The sequence below is a fragment of the Barbatula barbatula genome (genome assembly GCF_947034865.1).
Source record: "Barbatula barbatula genome assembly, chromosome: 17".
In the NCBI taxonomy this organism is placed as follows: Eukaryota; Metazoa; Chordata; class Actinopteri; order Cypriniformes; family Nemacheilidae; genus Barbatula; species Barbatula barbatula.
In genome coordinates, this window is record NC_136780.1 from 10664036 (window position 1) to 10677347 (window position 13312).

The 13312-nt window shown below is 38.5% G+C and overlaps 1 protein-coding gene across 5 annotated transcripts in view; it reads left to right on the forward strand.

Moving 5' to 3' along the window:
• Positions 1-375: 375 nt before the first annotated feature.
• Positions 376-13312, forward strand: part of sulf2b (sulfatase 2b) — a 115209-nt gene continuing 102272 nt past the window's right edge. For 3 of the 5 annotated variants that reach the window (XM_079478508.1, XM_079478509.1, XM_079478505.1), the window contains exon 1: positions 376-735. The gene's annotated coding sequence lies outside the window, so the exon portion shown is untranslated. Of the gene's footprint in view, positions 736-1012; positions 1215-13312 lie in introns of those variants that run through there. The other 2 variants (XM_079478511.1, XM_079478506.1) reach the window with 1 other exon arrangement.

The window sequence follows — 13312 nt, forward strand, 5'->3', positions numbered from 1 at the left end:
CCAAATATCTGTCTGAACAAAGTAATGTACACAGGTGAGACATTACGCGAGAGGGTGAGCAAATGATGACAGAATTTTCATTCATGGGTGAACTCCTTTTATCGTGGTTTTATTACAGTAAATAATGTGTTTCTATTCATATTCAGTGTAAATCGCACAACTATGGTTACTGCAGTTAAACCATGCTTAATTTCCTCAATAGGAACCACATGAATAACCATGAATACTGCACAACGAAGCCAAGCTTTCTTCTTTCACGCGCGCTCTCTGTAAAGCCCCGCCTGTGTCGCGCTGTGCATTTGTGTTCACATTATTGGGTACCAGCGGTCAGCACAGCCTCTCTTTTCTTAGCCCCCCCGTCGCTCGCTGACCGACGGAAAATGTGAGGACACCAAAAGAGGCAGGCGTGTTTTAGCAGATGCTTCATGCTGTCCCGATTCAGCCTCTCGTACAGAGAGAGAGAGAGAGAGAGAGAGAGAGAGAGCGCAGGAATTGAAACCGCTTCATTCGAACTTCTCCGTTTTTTTCACTCGTCTCTGTTTAAAACTTTCCGTCCAGCCTCTTTCCGTCTCACTTCACCGTTGACAGTCGCTCGAAAGTTTGACAAACTTAGCCGCAAGCGGAGAGATCAGAGCAGAAGGAAAAGCGCGCGGTGACCCCCCTCCCTCAGACCCCCTGTGCCGCCGGACCGAACGGCACAAACCGCCACCTGCTTCCCCTGCAACTGCGTGTGAGGTAGGCAACTGTCCCACATGTCCTAATATCTCTCTCTCCCACTGCTTTAGACGCCGCAGCGCTCGCGAGTTCACTTCCATTGTCGTTCTCGTACTTAGGAAGCAGTTTGCGTGCGTCGTTTTGGGTCGCGTGCGCGTGAAGAACAACAGTCAGTTTTTCACATACATCTACAGTAACGGTATGTGTGTCTGCGTGCGTGCGTGCGTGCGTGTGAGCGCGTGGGCGTTGCTGTTATTATTAGTTCACAGGCTGATTGACTGACTCCAGTGTTTCTGTAAGACAGGGAGGGTCGGAGTTACACCCTGTTGCCTCGCCAGACACGCTCTCGTGTCAAAACAGGGGAAACCTAGTGTTGATAGCTTTGGGACATCGTGACGAAGAAACAGAGGACGTCAGAACACGTCACTTAAGTTCAAAGGCATCCTTGTAGTGCATAGGAGATCAGACTCAAGGCACTTGGCCTTGCTACAGTTTATAAAGTTAGTATTGTACATCTGCGACACGTTTATTCTGTATTATTATATGGTATTGTATTATATACGTTGATTTATAGTATGATAGTGACCAAAAACTGTGTTACGCTTCAGCTCTTTCGAATGCACCTGTTGCCTCTACACTGAGCTCATTCTGGCTGTGCTCTTAACCGACTCGGCAAAGTGCAACCTTGGATGATTTGTGCTACTTTATTCAGGGAGTGAGGGGGATATAAATCAGTAATCGGACTAATTCAAGCCTGACATCTCTTATAAATTTGTTAACAGGTTAAAGGCTCTTTCTTTAAAAATAACGAAGAGAATAGAGGAGTTACGTAACGCTAGATGCTGAGGAATTCTGTTGTTTGAAATATGGTTCACTCAAAGAATGTTGGTAACCGAACAACCACAGTACCCATTTACTTGCATTCGTTTTGTGTCCATACAATAGAAGTGAAGGGGTCACCAACATTCTTCAAAATATCTTCTTTTGGGTTCTGCAGAAGAAAGAAAGTCAAACAGGTTTGAAATGACAAACGGGAATTTTAATTTTTGGTGCACTGTCCCTATTATGAGAATTTTTTGTTCCAGCTGATGTAAGATAAAAGATAAGCATTGAAAATCAAATTGAAACTGCAGAATCAAAGCCTTGAATAAACAATTGTATTGTCTGTTGGTATGGACGCTAATATGGATGGTTTCATCTTAACAACTTTAACAAATCTTACTGAGCATGTGCACTTTTGTGACCCCAGCTTAACTTCCGATACACATTCAGAAACAATAGAGTGCCAGTAGATTATTTCTGTATTTAATACAATTATTATACAATTAAATAATAATATAAATGAATATTAAAATGAATTACAAATAGTAATAGAGACTAGCCAAACAAAAACCCGGAAGTTAACTGCGTGCGCGTCCGATGAAACGTTCTATAGTTAGTGTGATAGTTATATTTATAGTTGATTCATCTTGCTGTGAACAGGCCTTGAAACTGAGAATTGAGTCATGAGCAAACATTGTTAGCTCAATCTTACTGTAGCTTTTCACTTAGTGAATGCATCTATGTGAACAGTTCAGTAGTTCAGTAGACTCATTCAAACTAATCCCAGAAAACTTTAAGGCTGATTCATTTTGAGTGATTCTTTAAAAAAATGGACGTTATAAAAAGAGATGTTTGCTTCTGCACTACACTCATGCAGTACTAGACAAATAGGATTTTGTGTTGTATTTTTAGTCCTTGTATTATTATTGCTTCTCAACTTGACTGCCATTTTTTTGTTGATCTGTGGCGCTGCCACCGCAAAACTAAACCATCATCTAAATTACTGTCGACTGATGATTTCAGTTTCGAATGAATATACACATGTGCTTGCTTAAGAATCTTAAGATTAGGGTCAGAACAAGCGTTCTTTGAGCATGCGAGTGTGTGTTGAGTTGTGGGGTGTAACAGCAGCAGTTTGCGAGCTGGTGTCCGTGTCTTTACCTTGGCAATGTGTTCTGGAGTGCCATGTTGATTTTGGGGCTCTGACAGTGGTTAGCCTGCAAAGGCTTAGCCGATGTTTACATGGTTTGCTTACATTTGGTCAGTAAATTCCCACGGTTTTGACAGGTGGCGAGGGGCGACCAACAGATTGTTAGCTTTTGGTTGAACTCTTTCTTTCTTCTTCATTATCTTTTCTTTTCTGCTCTATTTCTCTTCTCTTCCTGCTGTGCCCTCACAGCCGTGGTGGGATAAGCACTCATCAAGCTCAGTCCGATGTCACTGGAATGGAACGTTCTTGAAGGCGATTGGCCGTGATGCCCGACGACCTCTCTGTGTTTTACTTTGTAACAGCAGATTTTAAAGATGCCATGTGTTGCAAGCAGACATTTGAGTTCACTTACTTGTGTACGGGCTGAGAGTTCTTTACTTATAGTACATATCGGATTAAATTGACTAACGTGGACAATATATGTAGACAATCATAAATATGATATACATGATTTTACACGTTGTTTTGTTTACCATCAAGGCTTTCCCCATAGGGTGGGTTGTGGTTGTATCAAGTTCATTCACAAAGTTCATGTTTGACCTTCGACCTTCCCACTGGTGAAAAACGCCATGTGGCATACTTTTTACCCTAAAGATGGAGAAGATTGTGAAATCAGCATCTTCAGAATGCTTCTTGCCTGATGTCAATGAGTCATTTCTTTTCTACATTAATTTGCCCTAAGTGTCTTCATTTTGACTTTTTCCTACTGATGTGGTTTATTAATCACTGTCCTTCATTTGTTCATTTGCACACTTTCTGTTCATTTCTTTTGAGTCTCACCCAGTTGGGGTTTGTTGTGGTATGGACTGAATTCTTCTGGTGCTGTTAATGGGGCACTGAGTCTAATTACTCACATAAACACACTTTCTATAAAAAGGCTGTTGACACACATACACACACACACACACACACACACACACGCACACACACACACACACACACACTTATAAACACGCCGTAGATGCTAGTGTGTATTTGTAACAATAACATGTTCCTCTGATGCCTGTTTCAATTCTCAGAGAGCATTTAACAAAGAGAAACTTCTTACATTTACTCATTTAGTAAAAGCTTTCATCAAAGTGTCTTACAAATGAGGGAGCATTTAGCATTTCTTAAGAGCCAACAATAAGACCAGGATACAACACTACATTTATAAGTAGCTTTTCAATAATATTGAAAAGAGCAGTTAAACTGGAAACATGAAACAAAGCTAAACAATGGAAATTTAAGGGTTGTTAAGGATTTTTGTTGGCCGGTCACATTATCGTGGCCAAAGGAATTCACAAGATATTACTGCAATATCAAAGTGTTTTCTTAGAAATAAATGATCTTCAGTAAAATTCATTTTCAAATTTAGTTTAGTTTGTGTTTCGTCTATTACTTGTTCAATGAATCACACTAAAAATACAAGTTTATGGAGGATGAGAGACCAGTGTAACTCTTTTAAATGAGTGCTAAATACTGTAGTTTTCGATAGTATATTTGTGGAATTAGTATGAACGCAATATCGATAATCTTGTGATGGTTATCGATAATGGTTATTTTAATACGGCTATATTGGAACATCACTTGTTTATAGGGGGAGAAGGGGGGCACTCAGTTTTGTCTTCTTGCAAAAAATATATAGCTTGCTTTTTTCTGGATAATAAGTAAGTTTCCAGTCTCTTATGATCCCAGGATGTTAGAAAACATCGGCAAACGATTCTTTCTACAGTACATGCAGTCTACTTGTCTAACACTGTTTGCATTATATAAATAAAGAAAGCGATCAAAGATTGAGTGAGGGATTTTGATCTGTAGTAGAAGTACAAACCAGATATTTGAACATCAAATTGACAGGTGAGACGCATTGATCAAATGGTTGCTACAGGAACTTATTAACAATGTATTTATACAGTGTAGATTAGTGAACACGTGTGCAGACATGCATATGTATAAGATATCTAAAGATTTCTGTAAAGATTCATGCATAATTCAGCAGCAAAGCTATCTTCTCCGACTGAGTTTTCAGACCTGAAAGTGAGCAAAGTACATCTGTGTACCGTAACACACACACACGAAAAGCAAAAACATGTTCAATAATTCAAGAGGGAAAGCACACAATCACACTGATGCATATGGACCTTGAAGGTCATCTGAGGAGAAGCTTGAGAAGTGTGAAAGACAGGCAAGATCAGAGTATATAATAGATCCGAAGAGAATTTAAAGGCACAGTTCACCCAAAAATCATAATTTACTTTATTCTTTATTCATTTCTTTTTTTCTGCAGAACACAAAAGAAGATATTTTGAAGAATGTCTGTGTTTTGAAGAATGGCCATACCCATTGACTTGCGTTTGTTTTGTGTATTTACAATAGAAGTGAATGGGTATCACTGTTGTCCGTTATTCTTCGTCTTCTGTTGTGTTCTGCAGAAGAAATAAAGGTGAGTAAATGATGCCACAACTTTTGGTTTTAGGGGGAACTATCCCTTTAAAGAAGAGGGACGGGTGGAACTGTGCTTTTTTGTTTGAAAGTGTTTTGTAAAAGGCCTCATTTTTTCCATCTATTACAACCTGTTCCTCTTCTCAGTCTTCTCAGTGCTTCTGTTTTTGGATTCATACGATCTTCTCATCCACATAATCCTCCTGCGTCATTTTCTGAAGCTCTTCAACTTGCCACACACAGTCCAAAACAAACAAGAACCTTATTCTACTCCTGAAGTTTCCCCCAGTGACATGTACTGTCTGTAACTTACTTTCTTGAGAGTGTGCTTAAATTTTTCTCTGCAACGAAAGGGTATAGAGAAATGTTTTGCTGAAAAAGAAAAGCTTTTTGGGGTTTAAAACAATGTCGTGGTTAGATTTCCTCACAATCTCCCCAGATTTAGCCAATGTCTCCTTTACAGTATGTCTCCTTGTAGTGTGCTAATTTTTGCCCCATTTCTCTGTGACTCACTCTGACTGACTGTCATAGCCGTTCAGTAATGTAGTCATGTTGTTCAACGCAGCTGCAAAGGTCAACAGTGCTTCACTTAATTCAGAGGAAATAGCTGTAAGGAAGAATGATTATGCAGCGGTTTATGAAATAAGACTAAAAAAAGCAGATAAGCAGAAGACAGATAAGTCATTTCTGGCTTTATAAAATACTGTTATAAATAACAAAAACAATTCCATTCAAATTTTATCGAAGTGGAAGATAATTCTTGTAACTCTGCAGCACATTTAGAACATCTTAACAATCCCAGACAGCATATCTTTATTATATAACACACAATAAATTATGGAACGACACAAATCTGATCATCTATCCGAATGATACAGAGTGACGTTCTAAACCAAAAACATACAAAGCTCATTTTACACACAGGACGATAGCGTGCAGCCAGCTTTTTGGGGTCATCCAGACAGAACAGATCGGGCTTGATCCCGGATTTCAACTTCCGAAGAGGGAGGCGATGCTTTGGGTTTTAGGAAACAGGACCTTTATTCTACTTTGTTGTGTACACAGAGTGTGCAGGGAGGAAAAGATCTCTTTTCTCGTCTTTTCTTGTTAATGCTTGATGGGCTTGTTTTAGGATTGAAGGGCACAGCAGGTAGCTGGAGCTCTGTATTCAAGAGCTCTTCGCCCCTGTAAGACTGTTTGCTCAACGGCATGTGGGTGTGTGCGCTCGTGTATGTGTGTGTGTGTGTGAGAGCTGTTGTTCCTGGAAGCTTCTGTGTGGGATTTTGTTTTCGATGCACTGTGGGTTGATTGCTGTGAAATCAGCACACTTTCTTGTAATTTCTGATGTCAAATGGTCTGAGGTCAAATGGTCCTGCACGTTTGATAGATTGCTTCAGTCTTGATGAATGGATTCATCAAATAATTTTTCTTGTACGTTTGGTTTGAATTAACAGTGCGGAAGCTTAAAATAATATGTGTTTTACAGAAAGCGTGTTTTCGTTAGTCTTGGTCACACAAGATGTGTTTTTATTCCATTGATCTTGGTTCATACAGACCAGATCAGAAACATATCACATTTTGGTTTGTAGTATTATTAATATCTTAATTTGATTATTTTTATTTTCATGTTAATTTTATTTTCTATTTAAATTACTTATTTATTTTTTATATTGCTATACATGTTTGAATTATTTTCCATTTTAGTTTTTATTTACTTTAGTAAAGTGTTTCAATTAATAATATTTGTTGGCTGACATTTTATTTGATTTCAATTAACATACATGTTTTTACTTAAGTATAATTATCTTGGTGTGACTGCAACATTACACTTAACTCTGAGTGTATCTTGGAAAGAATCTTCCTATGAATAAATGATCTTTAGTGGTTCATTGTATCATTTTATGTTCTAGAAAGAACCTACTTATCAGGAGCCATTTTGCCGTTATGTTCACAAAGTTTTTATAACAGCAACTCTGACGTGACTAACACTAAACTAGATCACATCAACACTCCCATTATAATAAAAAGCTGTCTCTTGCACTGCATAAATGTCGCTATTAACCAGGACCCTATTTTTATCATGTTGCACACCATGTCGCAGTTTAGCCACTAAACATTCACCGAACATCTGAAAACAACATGACAGACAGACAGTTTGCGACAGTCCAAACTCCTCTTTTGGTATAACAAAATACTGTCGGTTTTGATAAAAGCTAAAAGTCTATTATTTTCTGATTAGATTCTTTAGGGTAACAGAAAAAGTATCTTGTTGAACTCTGTTGAAGTTCTCCTATATGACAGGTTTCTCCAGCACTTGAAGGACAGTGTGGTTGGCATTAGCAGGTCGGCATATATGTTCCCAGAACAGAACATCAGACGGGACTTGGCTGAATGCCCCCCCACACACACATAACACCTACATATGTTCACATAGCTGGTCTGTTCCATGTTTGTTGAAATACTTCATGCTCACCACAGGTACACACTCATGCCCGGTTCTCCAGTGAATCTCTCATTGCCTCTTTCAGTCTCAGATCTTCATGAACCTGAGAGCTGAGGTCTCCATTTTCATCTCATATGTTCCGCTGGATTGTCGTGTACTGAGTCCGTCGCCACATGTATATTGATGTGCATGCATACCTGCATTTAGTGAGTGCTTGTCTTTGCATGTGTTTTTCAGTACACACCCTCTCTCTGGCAGAGAGAGAGAGAGCGGGTGAGAGCTTGCTAAATGCAAAGTCAGAAGAAAAGGAAAAACAGTGTGGCACAGACACCAAACGCCTTCGTTTGTTCATTTATTCTCAGGTTCTTTGAAATATTTCAGCATGTAAGGGATAATGTGCAGTCAGCCGGTCATTATCGCTAAATAAACCTAGACACGGTAATTAGAACAGGAGATTGTTTAAGTAATAAGATACAAGAGCTGTACATGCACCCACCGAACAACACCCTTTAATCATGAAAATATAGTTACTGACGTTCTGAAACAAAAATAAAGGCTACAGGTGATGCGGTGATATAGTGAACAGGTTTTTCGACTTCCAGCGTAATGGATATCACATTTTGAATTAAATCTTGAAATCTATATGACAGAGAATGTATTTATTACAGACACATTGAACAGTCTGTTTGTATTTTTCAAAACGTTTGTTGATGAATATCAGTCGTTGAAAAATTTGGTGACTGACCAATCAGATTCAAGGACCAGTACGATGTAATATCCTGTGAAAACCCCACCATCCCTTGATATACATATTGAGTGTGACATACTGATGCTTTGATATAGAGGCTTCTTGATCATGCCAGAAAGCATCTTTGAATATTTCATCTTGAGAGATTCTCTCTCTCGCGGTCTCTTTTCTTCATCCTGTCATGGCTTTAAGCCACCTTGTCAAGTCGGTCTCCTCTCTTTCTCATTTCACACTTCACTGCACTCACTCTTTCCTCTCTTTGCTTATCTCTCTTCCTCTTTATTGGCCCTCTATCCTGCCATTTTTCTCTTTACGGGCCGACAATTTAGCTTTACCAGTGAAACTGTATCGCACGACGCAGTTAGATAAGACTGACCTAAAACGGGATTATGTAGAGTTGATATCATTTAAGTAATTCTGCTTAATAATGTTAGGTCAAGCAGGGTACCGCTTTATATCGGATGACGCAAGTTTTGTGAAAGCTGTGTGAAAGGGTAATTGTGCAGTTCATGAGGTTTCCACTTGAGTGACAAAGTTAGTTTTAACAAAGACAGGGAGGATTATCAGGCCGGGTGTAAATTTATAAACCCTGTGTGTGTGTGTGTGTGTGTGTATACAGGGTTGGCTTGTAAGTGCCTAGATTTGAAGAAAAAATCAACTTGTGGGAATATTTTAGGCGGTCTTCACCTGTAAAACGGCTCATAAATCGGGCAAATCATATTTAACCTCTAATTTTATAATTTCAGAACAGAGATGTGTCAGAGAAAGGTTTATGGATATTATCCTGGTATGAAAACAATGAAAGACTATGAGATGTCTGCACTGATATATTACAGTTGAATCTGTAAGAGGGGCTATATTTTGAGGCAGGGATGTCTGCAGAATTCATAAGGCACAGGACAAGATCTGACGCAGTAAAACACATTTAGCTGTGCCAGGGGCGTGAACTAAACAGCAGATGTCAATCAATTATGATTAATGGAAGAAAGATTTGTGAATAATTTATTATTTATGGTAAGAAAATGTGTTGTGAAATATACAGTTTAGCAGACTCAATTTTGCTAAAGAATATTATATATGAAAGCAATAAATAGTTATAACTTAGTTTGGTTTTTTTTTTTATGGGGCTCTTGTTTGTCGATGATGATTACTGTAATTTAATTCGGGCAACATTGATTAGTTGGCTTGAAACAATACATCATTGTAAAGGAGTATTGAAAGGCCATTCAGATGAAGACCGGGAGACTTGTATTAGGTTACCATGACAAATCTTAGGAACAGGTGCGCTGCATTCTGAATAATGAAGAGAAGTGAGAGAGTGGAAGTCTGCAAATTGCAATCGTGAAAGTAAGCCTCAAACTTGTAATTCCTAGAGATGCCAGGTGAACAAGTTAATAAAAAACATGGAATCGAAAATTCTTTTACACAACAAATAAATAAGACATAAAGAGACACGCTGTAGCCATGTAATATTTTTCAGTTTCAAGACAAAATGTTATTGCTTAAACAAAGCTTAGGGTTATACCCTGTCTAGACCGGCAAAACTTTGAATTGTCATGGGTTCCATTGTCACGTCCCATCGTGTCTGGTGTAGACTTTGTGTTAGCTGTCATTTGACCTTTGTCTTGGATTTCTTCTGCACTTTTTGCTTATCGATGGTTTCATCAGATGCACACAAATCCAGATTGAGTGGTTGAGATCTCCTGCTACTCTAGATAAAACACATGTGAGATTAATTGTGTGTTTTAAAGTGTTAAAAAAATGCTTCTGGAAACTTAAGTGACCTTCAAAAAGAAAATCAGCCTCGGAAACTACGTCACCGCAGGGTAAAGCAACTTAACCTACAGATGAAATCCCAGTGTAATAGAATCACGTATCATTTAAAGCAAATTACGTTTATCTGTACTGTCTTGTTTTGCGAATTTATTCTATATTAAACAAACTTAAATTAATATCTGTGCGTTTATCTGTTTCCTGCACTCAGGCTGCTAATATTCATTTGAGTGTTTTGAGTTTATACACCCTAGCTCGTGTGTTATTTAAACGTGATCGCATCACTGTATTATAAGAAATAACTTTAAAATGCTGGTACACTGTAAACATGAATATTTGTTAGTAAATAAGATATCATAAAGTGCTAAGGTAAGCTTTCTTTTTTTTTCTGCAATTAAATACGACTCTTTGTTCATTCATAATACCAAATGTAAAATGTTAAAACTTAAATTGTGAAAACTTAATAAATGAGGAACTTTAAAATTAACCAAGGTTAAGAAATACAAATTATTATGTTGCGCTGTTACCAATAATAATACATTAGACCTTTTATAAAATGATTACCATAAACAGCTGTATTGGCTTTTAATCTTTTAATTGGTCGCTTTCAATACTGCTCATAAGATTCATATGTTCCTGAATAATCATGGTCTTCCGTTTATTTTAATACACTGTAAAGTAAAAATGAGACAGAGAACAACATCACTGGATTTATTAAATGCAGTTCAGTAGTTAAAATCCGGTTTCTGTCCTGTAAACAGTACATTAAGACCGAAACAACAGTACTAGATCCCCCTCTTAGTTGCGAGGTGTTTTTAAATTAAGATCTTAGCTTTTAACCTGCGGTAATACTGTATTTAGCTTGCTTACATTATTTATACGACGACATTTAATCCAGACACTCTTGTTAGACTTGATACTGCTGTTATCGGAACATCATTTACCCTGAATCGAATGATGTGGAAGTCAAAAACCCAGAAGCTTAAAAAAGGCCTACAAAAGAGGAATAAAGAAACAGAATAGTAAATACTGTAGGTCCATAATTACCCAATTTCAATTACAATGTTACATTGCCGTCTCCCACTCCCAGTGCATCATTGTTTCTATTTTCATGCATTGTAACTAAATACAAACATGTCCTTTGTGAATGTGGCGGTGTTTAATTTAGTCTACAGGGCTTAAACAATGAGCGAGATTTAAGTTGTGTGATGCATACAGAATATTCAAATTCATGTCATATTTTAGTTTGCAGTGATGATCTTTGATCATTTTTCTCACTCTCATGTCATTACAAACCTGTATGACTTTGTTTCTTCTGCAGAACACCAAAGAAAATATTTTGAAGAATGTTGATAACCAAACAACACTGACCCCCATTGACTTCTATTGTATGGACACAAAACCACTGAGACTTTTCTCTTCTTTGTGTGTTCTACATAAGAAAGAGTCATATACAGGTTTTGAACAAAATGAGGCTAAATAAATGATGTTTTTTATTTTGCGGAGAACCATCCCTTTATGTATTTTTCTTTTCCTCTTGTAATTTAAACTGTTATATACCGTATAATCTGCATTGAATAATGTAAAATATATCATTTGCATTTCAATAGCCAGCAAAATAATCAACATATTGTCATAATCGTGCAGCCCTAGAGGAACATCGTATTTCCTCGGCGGGGACCTGTAAATATAAACAGTTGTCAAATGTTAGTGATATCTGATAAGGCAGAGCTGTAAATGACTTCAGTACACATGTTTAAATGAACGCCTCACGCTGAGGCTTGTGTGTACATGAGTTCACTGATGTGTGGCTGTCAATGTGTGAAAGCAAAAGGGAAAAGCAGAGCCTGGGGATAATTCTAAACCGGGTGATGGTGTGTCTGTCAAGCTGCGTTTCTACTTGTAAATGATTGTCGTAAGGATGCGACTTTGCCTTACACCTTATAGCACCCTCCCAAAAGATGTTATCGCAGTTGTGCATGCTGTGAACTGTTTTTTTATCCAGTAAAATAAATTTCAAGCTCTCGGGCAACCTCCGTTAGCATTTAGCAGGTTTATTGTTGGGTTTGCTGAATTTATTACATAGGGTACAAAGAAAAGCAGCAGGTGTCTGACATTAAATAGTGTAATGCAAGAGTGGGTGCTAAATAAAAGAGAAAAAAATGCAAAGTTAAAAAAAGCAAAGCTGAAAGCTGCACTTCACCCCTGAATCAAAATTTCCCCATGGCTTACTCACCCTCAAGTCATCCTAACGGAATATGGTTTTCTTGAAGAATAATGCAGTTGGAGTCATTTTACTTTCAAGCAGTAGAATGGGAGTGAATGGGTGTTGTCTGTGAAGCAGGGGCGGATCTAAGAGTGCTTTCACAACGGACTCATTTAGTACAGTTGAATCGCACAAGTTTTTCTTCTTAGTGTGGTTCGTTTGGGCTGGTGTGAATTCAGCAATCGCACTCGAATGTGCACCAAAAGCGGACCAAATAAGCGTACAGAGACCTCCTTGAAGATATATTTTCATTGTTTAGCAAACAACTCGGGGAAAGGGGGTTTAATAGATCTTTGGAACAGTGCCGGGTCAAGGTAAAGAAACTCCGCCGGCATTACATCGAAGGTTCGTTTCAACTGGTTTGAACCAAAGCAATCAGTGTGGTGTTAAAAGGAACCAACACCGGTCCGGACCAAATGAACCGAACTAAAGGTGCGAAAGCGCCCTGAGGTTAGTGGATTTCCGGGGCTTAGCCCAGAGACCTCCACATATGTGTTCGAGTACAATGGCGTAGCAAGTCAGCTCCGGGCCCATATGCAAAAACCTCCATCTGCCATTCAAGAACAGTCACGGAGTTGTGAAGCCACTCCTTCGTTATTTTAGCTATGTGCTTAGGGTCATTGTCTTGTTGGAAGGTGAACCTTCAGCCCAGTCTGAGGTCTTGAGCACTCTGGAGAAGGTTTTCATCCAGGATATCCCTGTACTTGGCCGCATTCATCTTTCCCTCGTATGCAACCAGTCGTCCTGTCCCTGCAGCTGAAAAACACCCCCACAGCATGATGCTGCCACCACCATGCTTCACTGTTACTGTATTGGACAGGTGATGAGCAGTGCCTTGTTCTCCACATATACCGCTTAGAATCAGACCAGAGAATCTTATTTCTCACCATCTTGGAGTCCTTCAGGTGTTTT